At 39.2% G+C, this 22,896-nt stretch overlaps 1 protein-coding gene across 2 annotated transcripts in view; it reads left to right on the forward strand.

Annotated features, from left to right (window-relative positions):
- Positions 1-22,896, forward strand: part of ANK3 (ankyrin 3) — a 365,805-nt gene that overhangs the window by 38,863 nt on the left and 304,046 nt on the right. The gene's annotated exons all lie outside the window — the stretch shown is intronic.

Consider the following 22,896-nt stretch of genomic DNA (forward strand, 5'->3'; position numbering starts at 1 on the left):
GCCACTGTCCAAGCTTGCTCAGCCCCGGCAGATGAACCTTAGGATTAAAGGGTGGGCTCAGTTCAGCACACACCGTGTCTCACCTAAAAAATCCACTGCGCAGGCTTCGAAGGGTAAAGACCTTTCCCAAATCTTCGTTCATGAAGACTGGCCATGAATGAATGAATATGATACAATACAGTAATTTTGTATATATATATTAATATGCCCATTGTGCTGCTGATTTTCTCTGGAAACACATTAGACCAAATAATTCTGTCACATAACAGATCTTTTCTGTTGTTTGCCTGATGTATTGCCAAGGCGGATTTTATTGAAGAATACATGGAAGCTTGGTAGGTCCCCAAATTTTTGTCCCTGAGATGTTCTGTTAATTTCTTCATCGATATTCCAGTTTAACTGGTAGTGTCTGGCATGTATGAAAGGAGTACCAACTGTTCCAGGCAATGGGAAACATTGGATTTTTCCAATTTCTTCTCGTAATGGAGCAAATAACAAGGTAGACTTTGTTTGGGATGCCGAACTTGAGCCAAGTTCTTTAAAGCTGGAAAGTGATTAAATTTCTTTCCTCAGAAATGCTGTCTACACTAGATGACAAAGTAGGAATACAGACATCAGTGGAGATGTTAGGCTGGGCTTACAGGTTCCTGAGCATCCACCTAAAATCAGTAGTGCACAAAGCAGCATTCACAGCTGTGTGTGCATCTCTAGGCACAGAGCAACATTGCAGGCAGGCATATGCACACGTGTGTATTGTATTAGAGCACCACTCAACAGAACGACCATGGGCTTAAACTGGTACTGAGATGCTTTACCTGAGCCATCTGCTGCCAAGTGACTTCCACAGAGGCTGGCTGGGGTGCTGCCCATCTGTGTTCTGTCACACTCTGCTTGTCTATTAGATAAGGTACACAAGGAGCTGCAGGAAGAACAGAGTGTTGTAGTTCTGTCATTTACAGAAAACTTCAACATTGCCTAAAAGTAAATGGATGAGAAAATGAATCAAGAGCAAGAAGACTCCAGCCTATTAAAAATGTCATAATTCAGAGGGCTTCTTGTACCTTATAAGTACTTTCGTGTTTATGGAAAGTAGAGATGTATTCCACTTCTCCCCTCACCACAAATCTGTAACATAAATCTCTTAACTTCTAATTTATCAGAAGAGATGGCACTGTGATAATGCTGGGAACCTCAATTATAAAGTTTTATAGACATTGCCAAAGTAACACATTTTTCATAATGAAAATTCTGGGTAGTGTGGACCCTGACATACCTGTGGAGTGTAGGAAACATGGTGAGAAGCTAATTGGGAAGGTGTTCTTGTCCTTTTGGCCACAACAGACACACTGTGATGATTTGTTGCTCTGATAACAGTGCTCCAAGGATGGATTTGCGTGGTTTTGTTGAGCCACAACTCTTGAGTCACCAGAATCTTGTCTAGGGATACAAACCTATCTACTATAAGCATTTCACTGCTTCTTTACAACTGTGCAGCCTCTTCTATTAGACCAATTCTTTAATTACTGGATTCCTTTACCTCTGTGCCAAACATGGAGAAAAGCTCCAGCTCACGTCAGTGAGAAGCTTGTACTAAGTAGCTACTTAAATCCATGTTATATGTTCCCTAAGTGCTATGGATGAATGTTCTCCTCCCTTAGTACATTGTCTGGACAGTACCACAGGCTTTACAGCATCACACACAGATTACAGAGAACTGCACAGATTGCACAGATCACAGCAAACACTGAGGGTTGAGCTGGCTGGATTTTTCTCATGCTTTTCATCACGCAGGTTGCAAAGGTACTGCAATTACAGTCAATACCTTTCCAGTCTTTTGTAGTGTTACTTCCAGTTCTACAGAAATCAGTCAAGAGCTTAGTGCTTTTATCTGGTCTGTAATTTGTTCTCAAAGTTAATGTGCTGCTTAGTTTACAAAAAACTGTAATAACTGCCAAAGCAACGTATGTGAGTGACATGAACAGTATTGTAGTAAGCAGCCAGCTATACTACCATCTTAATTCATCACTCAAGATGGGAGAGTGACAGTTTAGCATATGGCCAATCTCTTTAGATGCTGGTTTATTTCAAATACATTTAGGACTGTTTAGTTCTTCCATTTGGGAAGTAGATGGGAGTTGTAAAGCAGTTTCTCCTTAAGCTTTTTGACTGTCCTTGGTGGTGTTCAGGTCTCAGAGTTAGAGCTGCATTAAAGTTGCTCCTTTTATGCTGTAGGAGAATGGCAAAATGGAAACATGAATTATTCACTAGGGATCATAAAGACCTCTTCAGGTACATCAAGGGTGGATTGTTGAGTGATCTGTGTAATATTTTGCATAACTTATAAATTAGAACCAGAACAGTATTTACTGAGACAGAACCTATTGTTTGTTTAGAATTATAGCCAAATAATTACTGAAAGGTTTTGTGGTTTGTAGTGAGGAAAATTTTAATGAGTTGTTCAACAATGCTATTTGATTATTTTTTTTTAACTGATTATTAATAAAGTGTTTTGTATTCAAGTTAAATCTTGAAATAAGAACTTGAGACATGATATGAAAATGTCTCCTTCAATACTGGGGTTATTGTACAGAAAACATTTATTTGGGAAAGGGAGTACAGGGAATTAGCTGATCTTTAGATAGATAGCGTTAATAGTACATTCTGAATTCCCACTGTTTAAAAAAAATAATAGATTGTTACATTCCTGCTGTAACAAAGACTAAAGGCAAGTGTATGCATCTCTTGAGCTTGGTTTCTTAAAGGGGTTTTTAGTAAGTTATACAGGAAGAGTAGAAAATGAGCAGTTCTAAGCAGTGCTCTCTCAGTGGGACTGTTTCTATAATAAAGGTGTTATTTTTGCTCACTTGATAGTCTGGCCAGTCAGTGACAGTACAAGCATCTACTTATTCCAGCTAAATTTTGGCATATTGAAAACTTTATTCACAAGGAGAGCAGAGATGTGGCTACAATTTAAGGCTTCACCAAATGTTTTGTAATGGCTATGGAAATTAAGGACCTCAAAGTGAGCAACTATACTGTGGGGATACATAAATATAATTTAAAAAAGCCAACTAAAAAAATCCAACCACAAACTCCAAGCAACTTCTGAAATGAAAGTTTGCTTTTCATGTTAACAGCTGGGCTGATCAAATAATCTCTGTGCGTTTCAAATAGATTTGAGAGCAAGTAGAATAGTGCTCTTTACTGGAATCATGTTGGCATTCTTTTTGGATCCTTAACGTTTTCTTGTATTTTGAGCCAGAGTTGGAACAGATGGACTTCCATAAAAAGCCAGTGCTTCATTAGATTGGCAAGCTCAACTTCCTGCTTTTTCACCTGAAGAAATGAACAGTTGGATAGTCCTAACTCTGCAGAGATCCAAGAATGATTCTGGGGACTTGTGTCATAACTCCATGATATCTGCTTGGCCTCCTTCACAACCCCCGCCAAGAAATTGTTTATGCAGTCAATTCTTTGACTGCTTTCCTTGTGGAAAAGCATTTGGTCAAGCACTGTGGGTGGCATCTCAAATGCAAAACACAGAAATGCTTGAAAGTAAAGAGTGTGGGTCTGTCTCTCTACCTTTGTGGGGTGAGGTGTGTTGTGTTTTTTTTTTTTCTCCACAGGCTTCATCTTGCAGTTTCTTTGCCTCTCTCTAGGTTTTGGCAGAACTGCAGGGATGCCGTGCTCTCTTTGGTGCTTTGCAGACTTTTGGTTTGCCACTTCCTTCTGCCTGGTATTTCAATATTTCACAGCCTGGATTTTTTTCTTTTCCTTTCTGAGGGAGTTAGTCTTTTCCTCCGTGATCTAATGTATGGATCTCTTCAGAAAAACTGTATGAACAGTTTTTCAGGACACACAGATTTATTTTTTTTTTTTTTTTGTAGGGCCCTGGGTTCAAAACAGCTCATATGTGCAATATCTCTGAGACATAATGTGACATTATCATTCTATGGGATGTGACATCAGTCAGTTGTAGGGTGTGTTGTGCCTTCATACTTCTGCTGATGTTCCACACTGTATTTTCTGTAAGGTGTATTGTGTGTATTCCTGGGATCTTTGCTGCAGAATGTTGATGGTCTTCGAATTGCTCCATAGTAATTGCTCCATAAATACTAATGCTATCTTTTCATTTAAGCATTGTAGAAAATACCAGTTATTTTTGTACTACTATGGAGGTTGTTCTGTCTACCAGTTTTAGCTCTCTTCAATTTAACTCTCTTTATTTTTGGATATACCACAAATTCTACCCTCCAGGAAACCCTAGAAAGGTAAAATCTTAAAAATCCCACTTCTGTTCATCCCCTGGCTTTACATGCCAATGTTTGTTTTGGTCTTATCCTCAATGTATCACTATAATACTGAGCCTACTACTGGAAAACAGGGAGAATGCTGCACTGTAAAATGTTTGGGGCTGTCTGATCTTTTTGAGCACTTGCAAAGAATGTTTTTATCTACAGTCTTCACTGTTTTGGAGCCTGTTCTAATTCAACTGTGTTGCTGTTGTGCATTTCTCTGGTGTTCCACATCATAGATGTTGTTTTGTTTATGTGAGCAAATAAACAGCAGCTCTTCACGTGAATCACATGAAAGACCTTATCATTTAGGATAGGTGGCTCACACAGCTTTGATGTTACCTAGAACATCCCTACTAAAGACCACTTGGCACAGAATTTTCTTATTCTTAAAAAAGAATCCTCTGTCAGTCATTTGAGCTGTGGTCACCTGTGTTTGAAAGCAATTTTGTTCCATGTCCATGCTTAGAAAATACCAGTTATGCAGACCTTTGTGTTCAGCCACATCCTTATCACTTGATAGAGCAACTATTCATCACTTCAAAGAAAAATAAAGGTATGCTGTACTCTTATGCCTGTATTAGTAGTGTGTAGTGTTGGTGTATGAATCATTATCCCCTTTCCCTCTACAATACCACCTGAAAACTGCATGAGAAGTTTATAGTCTTCAGATATTGCAAATATGTTTGCAAGTTCCTCCTTATTCCCTTAGGTTTAGTCCAGTTATGCTCTGGTATACACCTTTTTCTCTTAGGTCAGGTTAGAATAAAGTGAACAAAATAACGAGAATCTCAGAAGTTTTGGACTAGAACGTTTGCTACTTCTCTCACCTTCTTTTCTCACAGTTTGTTTGGGTTTTTTCCTCCTGCCTGGGTAACATTTATCTGAGCTGTGCTCCTTAGCAAAGTATTAGGCAAGGTGTTGCACAGAGAATCACAGAATATCCTGAGTTGGAAGGGACCCATCAGGATCATGGGGTCCAACTCCTGGCCCTGCACAGGACACCTCAGGAATCACACCCTGTGCCTGACAGTGTTGTCCAAATGCTTTGTGAACTCATGATTTACTTCAAGTTATATTTCCCTGATTTTGTACTGCAACTGGACAGAAGCTGTTCCTTCTAGTTGTCACTATTGTATCCAGCAGCAAATGTGAGCACTGGGGCTGTGGGAGTCAGATGTTCACAGACCTGTGCTATCATTTGATCAGGTGGTTACACTGACTACATCTCAGCTTTGTCTTTGTTCCCCGAGGGTGTGGAAGTTCAGCTTCTTGGATATACAAAACAATGCTTAATAGAATGAATGCCTTTTCTTGTTCACTTATATATTTCTCTTTCTGAATGAAAGCATTTGGCAGAACTGTCTCCTATTTAAGTTTCAGGTTTGCTGGACCTTGTGACATGTTTAAAGTATCTTGCAATGAAACAAGTTTCAGTGAACTAGTCTGTTACCCAATTTTCCATGCTATAGTTTTTTTTGGGGGGGTTCTATATGCAAAGGTTCAGAAGTGCTCTAAATTTTGCTGTTACAAGCATTGTATATTTTCATCCAAGTTATACTGCAACTGAGAAGGACAAAGACTGATCCTGCAACTGCCACCATCTTAGTAGAAAAGGAATGTTTTTGATCATACTCACTTCCAAATCTTCCCGGTGGCTGCACTAAGCTCTCACACTGACACTGTGACCAGTGACTGAGACATGAACTGGCACAAAAGCCTCTTGGCAGCCTTATTAGAACTTTAAGAGTGGAACAAATCTAAATAAGGCAGAAAATTTACAGTGTGAACTGTGGAGGAATCAGAGGGTAGAGGGATAAATGGCTGAAGTTGGTCCTACCTGCCTTTAATCCCTTTTCCATGTTTGATCTGGGACATTCTCAGATGCCTTCTGCTGAGCTCTTGTTTTTAGTATTCTTGGGACTGGAAGCTCCTTTGAATGCTCTGGTAATCCATTTTCCATGAGAAAGGAGGAAAGAAAGAGGAAAGGTTGTGGTTTTTTTGGCCAAGGCTGATTGTCTAATTGTTTGATTCTCTGTAACAAAGCTTTTGAATTACAGAAACCTGAATTTGACTGTTAGCTCTGAACCTGCTGCAGTGCTATATATCTCATTTGTGCTGCTGCTTCCCTGTTGTGTTGTGCTCATACCCAACCTGAAACTGAACCTCGTATTGCCCAGAGTGAGGGGAGAAAGGAGCAGGAAAGAGCCAGGAATGTTCCTGCTTAGCAGTCATTTCTCTTATTCTTTCTGCTTATTCCCTCAGTCAGTGGTGGCAACTGACTGGTAACTACTTGCAGTGGGAATATCCAAGTTATTCTGACCAATGATGACCTTTTTTCTTCCCAAATCTTGTGCCCACACTGTCACCATGCACGAGCTTGTATTTATCCCTAGCTCTGTTGTAATATTCAGTTCCTATTCTTGTTTCCTTAAAGGCTTAGAGTAGTGCATACTTAAAGTGTGCCCCAAGATGAAATTACACCAGTATGTGTAATTTCCATGTGTCTTAATAGCTGAGGCAAATACGTTTTCCTTTAAATTTTACTGACAGAAGTTTACATTAACAAACTCGTTCTAATTTTCTTGTGATGAAAATAAGATGGAATATAAAACATTATAAAGAAGGTGAAGCTTAAAAATATATGAAGAATCCAAGAAATTGTGAAAAGAGCTAAAACCACTCTATTTTTCTTTACATTGTATATTTTTAAACTGACAGTCTTTGTCTGAAAATGTAATTGCTTTCTCTTTGCTTGACGTTAAGGATGTTCTTTTTATTGTTGTTCAGAAGGTTATTTCTTTCTGTTATAGCTTTAACTTGTCATGACTCAATCCGAATTCCAACATTTTACTTATTTCAAGAGCTTTGAACAAGCCGATGTTTGGGACGAAAGCTTTTTTCATTACTTAAATTACATATTTGTGTGGGATGAGAATCAGATGGCAGCATTTTAGAAATCTAGTTCACCACTTCAGTCTTTTGTGCCAGTTATCTGTCTGGTCAGGACTGTGATATAAAGGCTTGGAAATTAGAGTTGGCATCTGTAGGCCTCTTTGTTTAAAGCTAAATTGAGTTAATAGAAATAGCCAGAAATAAGGAGTGGGGGAAAAACCAACCTGAACTCTGAGGCTGAGACTCTCAGCTGGAAGACAGTGATGTGATACTTGGGCAGTGATGCACAACATGGTATGTGCAAAGCTGCTGGAGGATAAATGGTCCTTACAGGAGCCCTGCAGAATGATTAAGCACTGTTAACCTTTATATGGTGTTTGCTGATCCAGGTATATGCAATGCCAGGTCCTGGAATTTGGGAAGTGTAAAACTTGGCGCTTAACAGAGGCTGTAGGAGTGACCATGGAGGCTGTTGGAGTCTCTGTGCAGCGATTCGTGGCACAAAAAAAGCCCCAACCAAAATAATTTTCAGGAAAATACGTTGACTTGGGAAACATCATATTTTTCTTTTACATTTTTGCCATATAGTGTCTTATAGTTAGGGTCTGTGACTGAGAAATAGGTGGGTCCACCCTCCAAAATTTGGTTTCCAAATGAGAATTAAGTTTTACTGTTTACCAGTGGGAATAAAAAAAAAAAATAAGTCCAGTGTCAGCATTGGTTCTTCAACTGATAGTAAAACTGCTTCTTGTGGTTTGCACTTTATATTCCCTTTTTAGCTGTGTTCATGCTTAGCCTTGATGTGCATCAAGATATGCATCAGATCTTTTGAGCTTCACTGTGAAGATAAAAATATAATGTAAGTGCACAGCAAATGGATAGTTTTTGCCTTTTTTCGTGCTTATGCTTATTAGAAATCCCAGAGGAGGTTGGTATTAACACAAAGGATGTTCCCATGTTCCTATACTTGAAGGCTGCAACCGAGAGTTTCAGTTGTAAAATAAACATTTATTTTATAAAGCAGAAAGTTCTACTCAGAGCACTGCAGTCAGAAGAAACAAGTGCACTGATTGGTAGGTAGTAGAGGTGATGTTAAGGATTTAGTTTTAAATAGCTGAGCCTCACTTGATGTAAAAAGGACAATTTCCATTAAAATTTTACAAAATTCTATGTAAATCACGTGTGAGAATTGAGATGGATGGAGTAATCAGATGCAATTTGCTAGGTGGTAAAGCAGGGAAATGTTCTACAAATGTGTTTAAAAAGTATTATCATAATTGGGAGTTCCAATTTAAGTTTTATCTGCTGTGTAAATGTGAAAACTTCTAACCATGGGGGGGGGGGGGGGGGGGAATTAAGCCATTTTTCTCCATCTTCTGGAGTACCAGTCAGCTAGCACAGCTATTCTTGGCAGTTGAATATTGCTTTAGCTGGGAACCTATTGTACACTATTCCTTCTAGAACATTTTCATAAATACATAAATCACATTAATAATTTTCATAAATAATTAATAATTTTCATAAATACATAAATCACATTAATGGCAAGACAGGCTGTTCTTCTGAGTTTTAGTTAGATCTGTTTTATCTTCCTCCATGTAATCAGGCAGTTATATAGTAAATAGAAACAAAATTGCAAAGCCCCTTGGTAATTAAGTACCACAGAAATGTTATGGTAATGACCATCAATAACATCAGCATTCAGCAAAATCCTTCCTATTTCATTTCTCCTAGTATCAATGACTGATTGTGTTTTGGGTTTTTTTAACTTATTTGGATTTTTTTAAGTTAACTGGTTTCTATTGGTTGTTACCTCCTGTATTCCTCTGAAGTTGGTGCATTTTTTGTTGGTAGGAAAAAAACCCTCAACCCAGTAACAGTTTTGGGTTTAGTTGTTAAAATTTTCTGCTTTTCAAACAGATGACAATTTTGAGTTTTTCTCCTCTAATTACAAGAAAATTTTTTTATTCCTTTGTGCAGCAATTTCATACGCAAAGTGCCGAGAAGGAGGTTTATGTTCCAGCACACTTTCCTGGCTTCTGAAGTAACAGGGCAAAACGTTGCACCAGCAGAAGGTGGCAAAGGCTTCTGGGCTGGTCTCCAAACTTCCATTATGTGATGGTTTTGTTCTCTCTGAACAGCACCTGTTGGAGGAGAGGTAATAAAGGAAATGTCATTTGAAGCACTGGCTGGTCACAGAAACCATCTCGGGGTAAGGACAGGGAAAACCCCTGCACTCTAGCAAACCTTATCCTCAACAACATGAAGAGATCACCCATAAGGAGTAAAGAAAACTAATTAAGTCTGTCTGAAGATTCAGGAGTGCCAGTCACTTTGGTGCCAGTCTGCTTAAGAAATGATGATGGCTTTATACTTCTGAATAGAAAATATGCTATTTAACATCCTGCCAGTAGTGGAACTGCCTGACTTGCTTGGAGCAGGAGACAGGGAAGCCTTCTGCTGAAGCAGAGAGAGGAAGATGTTGTGATGGGAAGTGTAACTCTCATTGGGATTTTTTTTTTTTTCCAGTCAGGTCTGAATTGTGAAAGGATTTCATCCCTTCCCATTATCTCTTGAGAAAAAGGTGAGGAAAAAGATTGCTGGTAATCCTAAGAGTATGAGAAACAGAAGGAATATGTCCCCAGAGGGGTTTAATAGAGCATGAACCAAAAGCTTTGAAGCCTGTGGAGGCGGAATTCAAATAGTAACACCTTGCAGTGGTAGTTTGTGACCAAGAAATTCTTTGACATGGAGGGCAGGAAGGTCCAACTGCAGAAGGGGTTGAAGTGGCTGGAAGCAGGAATGCTAGAGACAGAGCAACTCCCTGTATGGGACCAGAAAAATAAGGTGCCAACTGTCCTTTACACAAATGATGTAGTTGGGTACACATAACAGAGTGAAAGATGGGGTTGTGCTTCCAGAGAAGTTCCTCTGTGCTCAGCCTGACAGAATTAATCAATTGTCTGATAAGCTGTTACAAAAAGTGAACAATGCTGTCCACTTTGAGTTTATTAAAAGTACTGACAGCTTGAAGCAGTGTTTTGTAGCTAATTCTTGCAGCTTGAAATGAACTTGTTATGTAAATTGGAACTATTTCAGTGCTCATATACTGCATGTGCTTAAAACTCACTCTTCTCTAAACACCTGAGTAGTAATGATGTTGCCATGAAGCATCTAGAGCCTGCCCTGAAGAATCAGATGGGCTTAATCAGATCACTTGGTCAACTATTAAGAATTTTAAATGTCCTTCTTAAGTATAACATTTCTAGCTAATGGTCATTTGGACTTATATTAGAAGTTAAACTGCTTTTCTGACTACAAAATGGTATAAATAGAAGCTGAAACTTGCTCTGAAGCACAAAGCCACATGCAGATAGTGAAATGTGAACCTTATTGATGCAACTTATGGGAAACTGTTCCTGATAACGTCTCCTGTTACCAGAACAAGCACTGTTGTTAGTATTGAAGACATTTGAGGTTCTTCTTGCAGCAAGAAGATGCCGTAAGTGTTGCTGCATAAATAATATGGAAATGGCATGTGGATAATGTGTGAGGTTTTGTCTGGAGGAAAAAGCCAGAGGACACGACTGCTGAGCTGGAAAGATTCTTTGAGCAGGAATGCTAGTTCATGGAGCACAGCAAAATATCGAGAAAGTGGGAATATTTTTCTTTCTGGTAATGATCCACTGCATCATTAGTGTGAGCTAAGTGAAAGGGAATATTAAAACAAATTGTCTTAAGGTCAAAGTCAGAGGGGAACTGCTTCTCTTTAGAGTTTTCAGATTAATGATAATGCAGTTCAAAACAGTGAACAGAACTGAGAAAAACAAGGAAACTAATCTAAGGACTTAGTTAATCATTGCTATAGTAAAAATCAGTAGGTCTCATTTAATGCTTTGTGGCAGTTTTAGTTGTTGGTGGATGGAAAGAGTTGTTTTTCTCTAAGATCCTTTCATGGCTATAGCAATGCACCTATTTTGAGCTTGGAAAACTTCACTCTAATTTCTCATATTTAAAGTTTTGGAAAAGCAGTGTTTGTTTTGAGGAGATTATGCCTGAAACTGAAGGTTGACCAAATATCAACTTGTGAGCTCTAAATGTCTTTAGAGAAAGAGGCCATTTATAACAATAGTGGGAAGTAAGCACACCAGTTTGAATTAACAAGGAAAGACTGGACAGCCATGAAGGGTTAACTGTTTTGGTTTTTCAAACTCCATTTACCTTGGTTGTGTTGAAACCACTGCCTGTGTTCTTGCTTGTGCCATCATATGGATTACTTGCAACTGGGAATTACAGGTTTGTAACAGTTTTGGCTGGAAAGCAGCAAATTATATTCTCACATGCTCTAGACACCCTTGTGATTTTTACCTACTATGGAAAATGATACTAAATGTGATGGTAAAATGCTCTTTGGAGGCCAGAAGAGCTGATATTTCCAGATATTCCATGTATGAATCTTGTTTGGTATGATTAAGGAGGTGCAGGCAATGATGCTTCACAGCTTTCCAAGATGATGGAAAACCCTTGGAGAGGTGGAGCCAAGATAAAGATCCTGAGCTGGGAAGAAGGAAAGAGCTTTTCAGCTCCTTGTTTACCCCTCCAGTCAGTTTTCTTAAGTTATCTGGGAGCTAAGGGCTGCTGTGCTCTTGCTGTCATGCACTTCCTTAGTAGACCTTTGGCTTCCACTGGCACATTAGATGATGTGTTGTCCTCATATCAACATTTCTTTTCTCTGTATCTTGGAAAAGCGTCTGTCCTTGCAGCAGATACTTAGACCAGCACAATGGTTGGGACTCCTCATGTGAGTTTAGGACTGGCACTGCAGAAAATTCCCAAGAGAGCTTTCGTGTCCATTGGATAATTGGTGAGCACTGAAGAGTATTGGAATAAATATTTTGTACAGTAAGGTAGGGAAAAGGACGATGTTAGGGTGAGTAAGATTGTAGCAGTGAATTGGTATTTGAGAAAATAAACAGTTTTTAAGCGGAAACTCCTGACCAGAAGGGTCTTGATTTTTTTTGCCTTGGTGGGTGCAAACTTTGCTATATCCACTGTCTGGTTACCTGGTGTTCGCAGTGGAAATAGTCGAGTTTTCTTAAACCCTGAAAATCTATGAAACTGGAGGTAATTATCCCTTAATAGGCCAGTAAGTTGGCAATAGGATTGTAAGGTATCTCAGATTTTGGCTAGGGTATACTGTCCTTTTCAGGTATTTCCTGAAAGGAGTGTTGGAATCTTTTCAGAGTCTGCAAAGACTTCTGGAGTCCCAGCAGTTAGGTTTCTGGATGTAATGCATCAGTATTACTTGATGTGAGTTTTGATCACAGCCACTTAAATAATACAGTATATCATGAAGGGTGCTTTTTAAATAAACTTAATCTTCTTCATCCCACCCTCTTAGAGAGATCTGAGTTATAACTGCTGGACTTTTGGATTCAGGGAACATGCTTTCATTCGTATTTTAATTCCCTGGCATTATTTACAAGGTTCTTTGAATCCTGTGGTGCTCATTTGTAGATTTTAAATTCTTCCTCTATATTGGAATTACTATATATTTCGTGTTTGTAACAGTATAAATTAATCTGAAAAGTAAATTAGTCAGAATAATTACAAAGAGCTGTTCAACAGCAACAAGGCTTATTTGTTTTTTGTGGTTAATGTGAGAGGAGATCCAACATGGAACCCCTTTTCCCCCAAGGACCACCTTCTGCAACCTCCTGCTGTGTATGGTTTCTGTTCCTGAATAGCTTTCAGCTCTGTATTCAGCATGTTATTGGAGTACTTGAAAGCTAGCATTTGTGGAAGAGGGCAAGGCTGTCCATTAGAAGTGCAGTGCACAGAAGCTCCTTTCCCTCAACCTGGCCACACCACCACAGTCAGTGTCCTTGTCAGCTGGGTGACTCCTGTCACAGCTGCACCACGTGCATGGTTTGAATCATTTCAAATGGTTCTGCTGTGTTCTGTGCAGGATGCTTCATGCTTTTAGAAATACAAAGCTGTTTTCCTTCTCTGCTGCTTAGGTTCACTTCAGCATTTTTGCAGTGCCACTGTAAAAGCTGCACATGTGGAACTCTAGGCTTTAAGTGCACATTAAGTATTGCTTTGCATATGTAAGATGGCTGTGCCATAATGAAAAAGTACATCATTTTAGCTATTTAAATGGTGACTTCTTTCTCCAACTAATGTTCCAGCTGATAAGAGGAACAGGAAAATATATTTGAGTTAAGAGAACATGTTGGTTATAGCCATCTTCTACTGAAGTTTTTCCTTTCAATTTTTTGAATCCATCCAAATACAAAGAGTCTCCTTTTTTTGTTTTGTTCCCTTGGGATTTCCTGATTTACAAAATCATTTAATACTTAATGATGAAAACTTCAGAATGTAAATCCTCCTTCCTCGTATCTACTTGCACAGAGCATAATATTGCAGTGTAGGTAACTGGCTTTTATCACAAGGCCTGTGCAGGGGTTCCAGGCAGCAGGGATTGTCCCAGGTTGGTTCTCTCCTGATGCCCACACAGCCCCTCTCTCACCTCTCCTCCTCAATAGGGTAGGGGGAGAAACTAAGAGGAAAAAGTTTGCTGATTGAGGTAAAGATGGAGAGATCCTTTGCCAATTGCCATCATGGGCAAAACAGTCATGAGTTGGCAAAAATCAATGTCTTGACAATTAGTGAAATACATTTGGATAGTAAGAGTGAAAGAGACTCTTTTTCGCTTTTCCTCACTGATTTCAATATTTATAATCTTGAATTACATAGAAGGGAGCAGATTTGGAGTCTGCAGATTGCATGAAGCTGTAAGTTTGGTACTTTTAATACCTTTTGCTATATACAGTTGTGTGTTTTATGACTCATGTCAAGTGTTGTTTCCAGTTGTCATAGCATCCATTATGGGTCTTCATTCATTAATTACTAAATTACAATGTTTTTTTTTCTGCTCATTTTATGACAAGTTAAAAATCTCCCTTTTTTAAAAAGCTATTCTAATTTAAAAGCAACCCAGACGTTCAAATTGGCCTTGGGCTGTGAAGGAGAAAGATTCAGGATGGGAACATGTGCTGGTTTAAAGGTAAACCAGCAGGGGAAATGAACTCAACTCAAAAGAGAGATTATAAGTCAGAATAACAATTTAATAAAATAATACAATAAGTACGATTATACAGACAAACAATTGGTTTTAACCCACAAAACCCAAATATATAACCCAGCACCCTGGGGCATGAACAGAGTGGTGTTCTTTGGGCCCCCTGAGTCCAAAGGAAAAGGAGAGGGGAAAACCTGTTGGTGAGAGTGCTGTTGCAGTCTGGACAAGAGTGGTGATTGCAGTCTGGTTGAAAAGTGGTGGTTGCAGTCTGGTTGAGAGCAGTGGTCTGCAGTCCAGTCGAGAGTGGTGGCCTGCAGTCTGGTTGAGAGCAGTGGTCTGCAGTCTGGTTGAGAGCAGTGGTCTGCAGTCTGGTTGAGAGCGGTGGTCTGCAGTCTTCCTCTGGATCCCACGAGTGGTTAAAAAGGTCCCAAGACTCCAAGATTATATATCCTCCAGTTCATGCAGGAATGCTCACTACCTCCCTCAGGGCGGGGGGTTCCTTAATGGGTGTGAGGACAAGAGCAACTCCTATCTCGCAGGTCTCTTAGCACCTAGTTTATAGCCTGAGGAGTCAGGCTCTATGTGCAGATGGTGTAAATGGTTCATTGATAACAGTTTTGGGAAATGGCATGGAAGGCTATAGAATACACAGTTTTGGGTTACACCCATACAGTGATGAACTGGTCTCAGCTGTCCTAATTAGGACAGAACAGTTCCAGGCGTTGAGAAAAGCATACAGCAATTGTCAGGACTTTATTATATGGACCTTACAGTTATCATATGGACTTTACTGTTATTATGTGGTTTCATTGTATTCACACTACTGGACATGCCCAGGCTTGCCATGAGTTTGCCTGCTGCCTGCTCCCTGCTTTCCCCACCCCACTTCTCCCCCTTTTGCCCATGTCCCTATCCTGGTTTGTCCCCCTGCTTGTCTGCCTCATGCTGTGCCCTACGTTCTGGCCCTTTCCCCTCCCGAGCTGACAAAAGACAGTGTGCACGGGTGAATAGGGCATTCTACTTGCACCCTTCCTCGTGTCCCATCCCCTCTTCAGACCGTGGCATTGGGCTAAGATGGAAAATCTGTGTTCTTTCTGACAGATTCGATTTGTTATTGCAGAAACCAGACAAGGACAGAATCATGTACACCGGCCCCCCCCCCTCCCCCAGGTGCTTCTCTGATATTTTGGATGGACCTCATTTCTTAATCTGAGCTTAAAGGAAATGCAGTTTTAGGTGGTGCTCATCTCTGGGGGTTTTTTTGTTGGTTTTTTTTGTTTGGTTTGGTTTTTTTTGTTGTTTTGGGTTTTTTTATTGGTACATTTTAATGGAGAATCTTTTGTGTACTTCCAGGTTTGAAAAGATTCATGGAAGTTCTATAGACATAGAAAAATTGAATTTACTGGTGGTGTTTGTTTTAAATCTTCATAATGTGTGTTAGACACAGAGCTCTACATTATTATAGCGTTATAGATCAACAAATTGTAGGAAAAAACTCTTCATTTTGATTCAGGTCTGTTGAAGCAAATATTTGACAGATTTTATAGATGAAAGTTGTTCCTTTTGAGCTGTTCGAAAATTGATTTCACAATTGCAAGTAAAAATGAGTATTTGTAATTGATAGGTACTGACCTAGGGCAGCTTAATATGGTTCCCATGATGTTTGTTCCTAAAACTGTTTTTCTTTTAAAGAAAAATCTTATTGTCATATTGGGAAGAAATGAAACTTCAAACTACTTTTACTTCATATCTGAGATTAAAAAAAAAAAAAATCACACCAAAGCAAAAAACATTTGTTGCTATGAGATGCTGAAAGTCTTTGGGACACCACAAATTATGGGCACAGGGGTAGGTGGAAAATAAATCTGACAGTGTCTCTCTCTTTATATTACCAAATGATCAGATGTAATGCTTTTTCCTGTTTGACCTCTTACACACTCCCTCCAATTTAGTCTCCCTTGCCTCTCCATTATCTGTGAATTTATTCTCATCCACATTTCATCTAATGAGAGAAATCTAATCATGGCCAGCATACAGCCTTGAATGTAAATAGGATATGGTCCATCATCTGGTGCTCTGGGAAATAATTGTGGCCATCATTTCACCTATTTTTGTATGTGTTGTAGCTGGGCCGAAAAAACCTACTGCTTTTGTTATTGGAGATGTAAAAAAACCCCCCAAAAACCCAAAACCAAACCAAAATCCAAAACAATCATTTGTTTTTCATGAAAATATCTTAATTTTTTAACACTTTTTTGTTCCTAAAACATGAAACAGAAAAAACATTGTATGAGAGATAGGAGTGGGAACAACTCCTCCCTCTTCTCCCCCTGCCCCAAATATTTTTTTTTATTGGTAACATTTCTGTCAGAATGCAAAATAACTGAAGAATGTTAAGGAGAATTTCCACTCTGGAGGGCAAAAATTGTAATTTGATAGCTTCTATAAACTGATTTACCTCAGGACTATATTGTAGTAAAGCTGTCTATGTGCAAATATAAACAGATAAACAGTAGCTGGTTTTTTATTTTATTTTATTACTATTTTTATAGATAAACAGTGGCTGTAGAGTACATCTTATTGGGGAATCAAATGTAGGGGTTTTGTCTTTAAAAGGCACTTGGGCAGAGGACTGTTAAACATCTGCTCTGGAAACACTTAAGGAACTGTTAGGCATAGCAGTCATCAGACTAGAAATAATTTTTTGTTTTATTCCTCAGTTAAAACTTCAGATTGTAATGTTAAGCATTTTCCAGTTAGTGCTGTGACTTAATGCTTTTCTTGCAGTTTTAAATTGGTGTTTACAGTGGGTATTTGTGATATTATGGTTTAAAAAAAGGTAAGAGAGGAAGAAATTGTCACCTGACCAAAATGTCATGGAGCACATTTTTCTGTCTAATTAGAGAGAAAGAAAAGCTGCTAGATATTCTTACTGTGTTGTTATGCTCCAAATGTGGTCCCAAAGCAGAGTTGCTCCAACATAAGTTTCTTTCCCTGTGCTTAAAAGAACAGCTTTTCTGGCTGCTGTGAGATCACCAGTGAAATTCAGATGAGCGTCTGGCTTAAAAAAAACCTTGCAGCCTGAGGCCTTAGAATCAAAGCTAAATTTGGGTTGTTCAGCACTTGCTAGTTCAGTGAATTTGTGAATAATCTGTCATGAAGGCTCACACCAGTTCCCTGGCTTGGGAAGCCTCTGTCCTTTTCACTGTGCTTGTCGAAATCAGCATTGTGCTGGGGAATAAAGGGGCTGCACTACACCTGTATGGGAGTTTGCTCTGTCTCTTACCTTCCATGCACTTGTCTTAATGGAGTTGGAATTAGGCTGGATTTAACACCTCAGAGGTGAGGTGTTCTGGGGCACTGCTGTCTGATAAACACACTGGTGAAGCCCTCTAATGCCAGGAGCCCTGGCCAGCTGGTCTGATGGCTCCCTGTGAAGGGAGTACTGTGGCAAGGTGACACACACCTGCCCCTGGCCATGGTGCTGCTGCACAGCCTGTGAAAACCAGCCTGGGTTGTGTCCTCTTGTATCCCAAATGTTAACATGGGAAGCACCCAGTGTGCAGTGCTGGCAGGGAAACTTCCAAATCCTGCAAAAGTAATGATGTAAAGGAACACTGAAATACTCAGTCTGAAGTATTGCTTTGTAGGGTGGGGCTTCTCTGCCCCACCCTCTGGTCCTGTGGAGGTTTGTCCAAAATAGGCTGCTCTCACTCCCATCCTTGCTCTGCAAGATTTTCCTCACAATATGTGTGCTTACTGTTAAATCCTGCTATCTTAGCTTAGCAAAATGGTCTCTTTTTCTAGGCTTAAACTCAAAAGAACATTTAGAAAATAATACTTCAGGGGGAAAAAAAAAGATTTTGCAAAGCATTAAAGGAGTGAAATCAAACCCAGGATCTTTTGTGAAGTATCTGAGCTGGTAAATAAGAATTTGTAGAGCTTAGATATAAATTATGTTCCCTTTGTGTAGCTGTTTTCAACAACACAGTTGGCAGAGAATTAATTTTAAATGAACTAAAAATTGTTGTAGTATTTTCATGGTATGATTCTTTATTCCTTACCTAATTTTTGGCTTGGGTATTCACTTGTTAATGAACTGGAGTTCTTAAGAGCTTCAGGTGCTGAGGGATGTTTTTAAGGCAAGCTCATTTACCACCTTAAGGGAGTGAGGGAAGGAATTTATTCTCTTAGCTTTCTTTCTCCCTTGGAGTAGCTTTCTAGCCACTCTGGGCTTCACTCCCAGACTCCCTTCAGTTCCCTCCTCAAGGGATATGTTTGTCCTTGAGGCTCCTAAATGCAGTTAGCTAACATATGTGAAAGTAATTGCAAAGACAAGCCAGCTTGGTTTGGATTCACGTTAGCATCTCGTGTTCATCCCTGGACTTAATACAAAAATTAATTTTAACTTGTTAACCTGAATTAAAACATAGGTTGCTTTGCCATTGCTTCTATTGAATTCTCAGTTTTTGTTGATTTCTGCTTCTACCCTAGAATACTGTTCTAGGTCTGAATTGATGACACACCTCCATTTGGAAGGAGTGAGGAGGTAGATTTGGGCAACTCTGACCTATAGCATGGGATTTTAGGCCAAGAAAATCTTCATGTTGGTAGTTAAGTCTATAGTGGACCATGCCAGTAACCAGGCATGGTTACTAAGTGGTAGCCACCATCCTATTCTCATAATCTTAGCCTGAATAAATGGGTTTGGGGTTGTTTTTTTACTGGCATGGCATAGTGGACCCCTTCACACATGCACTCAAGAGCAGATTTGTAAATAGGCTGTGTTAAAAGCCCAGTACAAGTTCATGAAGTCAGTAATGCCAATATTTGAGTTGTCATTTTCTTAAACTGCTATTTTACTCAAATTATGGAATTTGAAAAGGAATCAAGACTGAGCTCAAAACCTTTTTTTTCTTAGCTTTTAACATCTTCACAAAATTCTCCCTTTAATTTTTGAAAGGAAAATAAAAACTGTGCGTAAAAGGGGTATGACTTTTCTTTCTCTAACAAAATAGAAACCAAGATTAGAGTTAATTTCCATTCCACCCTCTCAGCACAAATTCCATTCCCTTCTAGGTAATACTTGGTTTAACCTTGAATTTTGGCTTATTATGACATAGGATATTGCTTGAGGTGCAAGAGGAAGTACTAAGCAGTCCATTTGCAAAGTGATCTTGCAGTAAACATTGAATGCCACAAGTTTTTGTTAAATTAAGCTTGTGGGTTTCTACGTATTTTAGGACTAAGCTGGCTTTTTAGCTGCCCTGCTTTCTCCACACTCTTAGTCCTGCAGTTAAACCTTGAAGTTGTTTGACTCTTTGGATTTGGATGTTGTTTTGGTAAAGCAAGTAACTGTCGTAGCTGTTCTTTTTAAAAGCCATTGCACACAGTTACAAAACAGGTTACCAATAACAAGTTGTGTCCCCCTTGCTTCTTGCATGCAAGTCACTCTAATTTATAAATAGAACTGTACTGATAGAAAGAACTTGGCCTATCCTCTTGTCCTCTTATGCGAGTTATTTTGATTTAAAAATAGAACTGTCCTAGAACTGATATGTATCTACAAGGTTGTGAAAGTTCACTCCTAGACATCACTGTAACTAAGCAGCAAGTTACAGGGAGCAATGTGTGTGTGTTCTCATCAGTAATCTAAAGATTTTAAAGCACAGTTCTTGAAGGAGCTGTGTGATTGCAAAGAGTTACATATCCTCTTGCTGGTCCTTTGCTTACCAAACCCTACCAAAATATACCTGTGCACTTCCACAAAGGAATAATTCTTGTGAATGTTACAAAGATGAAAATGTTTCTGTGAGCAAGGACTACCTAGAAAGTGGATTGTAACTGTAATTAGTAATTTATTGAACTGCTGTTTTTGCTTATAGCAGTGTTGCAGTGCGTTTAAGCATATATTCTTTCTGAATGCCAATACTTCCTTAGCATATTTTGAGGTAATTCTGCATTGGTATTTGCTCTGTCTTACTTTCATTTGCTTTTTTTTTTTAATCTCTAAGCTTATTTCTAAAACTTTAAATTTTCCTTGATTTCTGTTATTTCTTAAATATATATATATATATTTAAATTTAGGTTTTGTGCTTGTGGCAGCACTTTAATGTGCATAAGAGACTTTTTTTGAATGTTTGAAAATCTTAATTTTTTTTCAGTCAGTCTTGTTTGACTTTTCTCTTTCCACTTCAGTTACCTTTGTCATTTAAATGCAAAGAGTTATACTGAGCATTCTAAAAGCCTGAGGATGGAAGAAGGTTAATCTGAATAATTTCCACGGTACAATTTAGAGATGGACTGATGTCAGCAGTCATTTGATAGCAGTGTTACTATCAAAGATAATTTGTGGGCTCTGCAGAGGAATAAAGTTGAAAGGCATGATTTGAAGAAGAAAAATATTTCTTTTTCTAGAAGCCTTTTGTAAGAAATCTGTGGTGTATTTCTGTTAGGTACTCTCACATCTAGTCCTTAGCTGCCTCTTCTGCCTCCTTACCTGCAGAATAAGAGCTTGGCAAATCTTTTCAGGTAAGGAGTAAATGAAAAAACAAGACCTCATAAAAGTGTCTAAATGTTGACAGATGAATGATTATTTCAAGTGGTAGAAGAGAGATTCATTACATTTCTTTTCAGCAGGGTTGCTATGGTTAGCTGAGCAATATGGGGGGAGAGGAGTGTGAGAGCTTTTCCTACCTCTCTGAGCATCTTGTGACTATAAAATTCTTCTATTGCTTATCTGGATTTTTCCTTCATGTTCTAAATATACCAGTGCTTGGGAGATTACTCATTTTTGTGAAAATGAGAGAGAAAACATGAAAAATTAAAGGGGTTCTGAACTAGGTAGCAGTGAAAGTATTGAACCCTCGGTGCTCTGATTTAGGGAGAGGATGAGATGGGTCCAAAAACCTAATAAACCCAGTTTCCATTTCATGGGCTAGACTTAGAGGTACCCAGTTGATTAACCAAAGTTCAGTGGGAACCTGTGATATTCCTCCATTGGCATATCTGAGCTCAGGGATTGGTCTGAATGTGTCAGTGTCTGACAGCCAACAAGTTGCTCTGGAAAGAGGCTTTTTTTTTTTTTCTTTTTTTTTATTCCTGAAGAAGCATGACTGTTTATGAACTTTTAATTTAAAAAGTAATACAAAATTAATTCATATGCATACAATTAGCTAAGCATGCCATAAATTAGAGGTTTTCTTTTAGCTAGGCAGTTTAATGGATCCAAGCCTTAACTTGTTTAGAAGACACAGTTAATTGGAATTGAACTTTATCTATTTGGATTTATTTCAGAAGACAGTGTGTTGTCCAGTGGGATGAACACACAGTATAAAAATAGTCTTGAAGAGAGGAGGTTTGTTTTGCATGTGCATTAAGGATAGGTTGGTGTTTTGATTGTCTAAGCATTGTTTTACCCACTGTTAACCAGCAGAGAGCACTTTAGTTGTAACATAACATCTATAAAAAGTGTGAAATTGGGAAAGGCTGGTGTGCTTTCTCATTCTCCAAGATGGCCATTAAAAACAAACTGCCTATGAAAATTAAATTCCTCGGCTCGTGGATTATCAACAGTATTTGTGTTTTATACCAAAATAGTGCTTATAAGTACAAATTTAATCATATGCCAGTGACTTAAGTGAAGATTCTATGTAAATTTTACCAGTAGTGTTTTGATAGCATTTATTTATACCCTGCACTGCGTGAGATACTGTTCCTCAGAATGCCCACCTTACCAGGCTGATGTGGGGAATTATCTCCCTGGTTTGGAGCCCCAGGGTCGGGTGGTGCCGGTTTGTTTGCAGTGTGTGAGGATGGTGAGCACGAGGACTTGTTGCCAGCACGCAGAAAACAGCTTCTGTGTGATGGTGCTGTTGTGGTTGCTCTCTAAAATTCACTTGTAGGGAATGATCCAAGGAGGAGGCTTTGAGGCAAACAGCATTATGAATCAGTGCATTACATCTTCTTCTTTTCTTAGGCTGTGGTGTGCGTGTTGGTTGTCGTGAGTGAAATGCTGCTGAAATGAGGGTGGAGGGTGAGAATATCCGAAAAGAGGCAAGGCAGAAGGATCCTGATATGAACCTCACCCTCCCCCCGCCCCCTAGAAATGCATCTATTAATTGGTGGTTTCTTGTTTAAAACATCCCCAACATACAAACAAGAAAAGCCAAACACTGCTCCCCCATATCCCTCCCCAAAAAAACAACAACACAACACACCCTCTCCTTGTCACTTGCCACCTCTGATGTGACCGATTTCACCTCAGAAATGGGCAAATTAGTGTTTTGTTATCTCAGGTCTGCAGTGTGAGTACAGTGGATGGGGCTGTTGCATGACGTCTGCTACCTGTTCCCCACTCCCACCTTCCCTGAGGGGGATCCTGAGGGTCAATGTAAGAATCTATAGGTGTCCCTAAAGACACCTGAATAGCCTGAAACGTGGTAAGGATGTGATTCAGGCACGTCTTGAATGACTGCTATCATGGCTGTTGGTAACGTGTGGGTCGTGTGTAATGTCTTAATGGGTACAGAGGGGAGAGAGAATTATTGCTATGAAGTCTCTGACCTCCCCTGATTTATTTTCCATGAGACTTGTGGGGAAGTAGCCAAAGCATTCTGTGGA

The sequence above is a fragment of the Pseudopipra pipra genome, chromosome 8 (assembly GCF_036250125.1).
Source record: "Pseudopipra pipra isolate bDixPip1 chromosome 8, bDixPip1.hap1, whole genome shotgun sequence".
Lineage (NCBI taxonomy): Eukaryota > Metazoa > Chordata > Aves > Passeriformes > Pipridae > Pseudopipra > Pseudopipra pipra.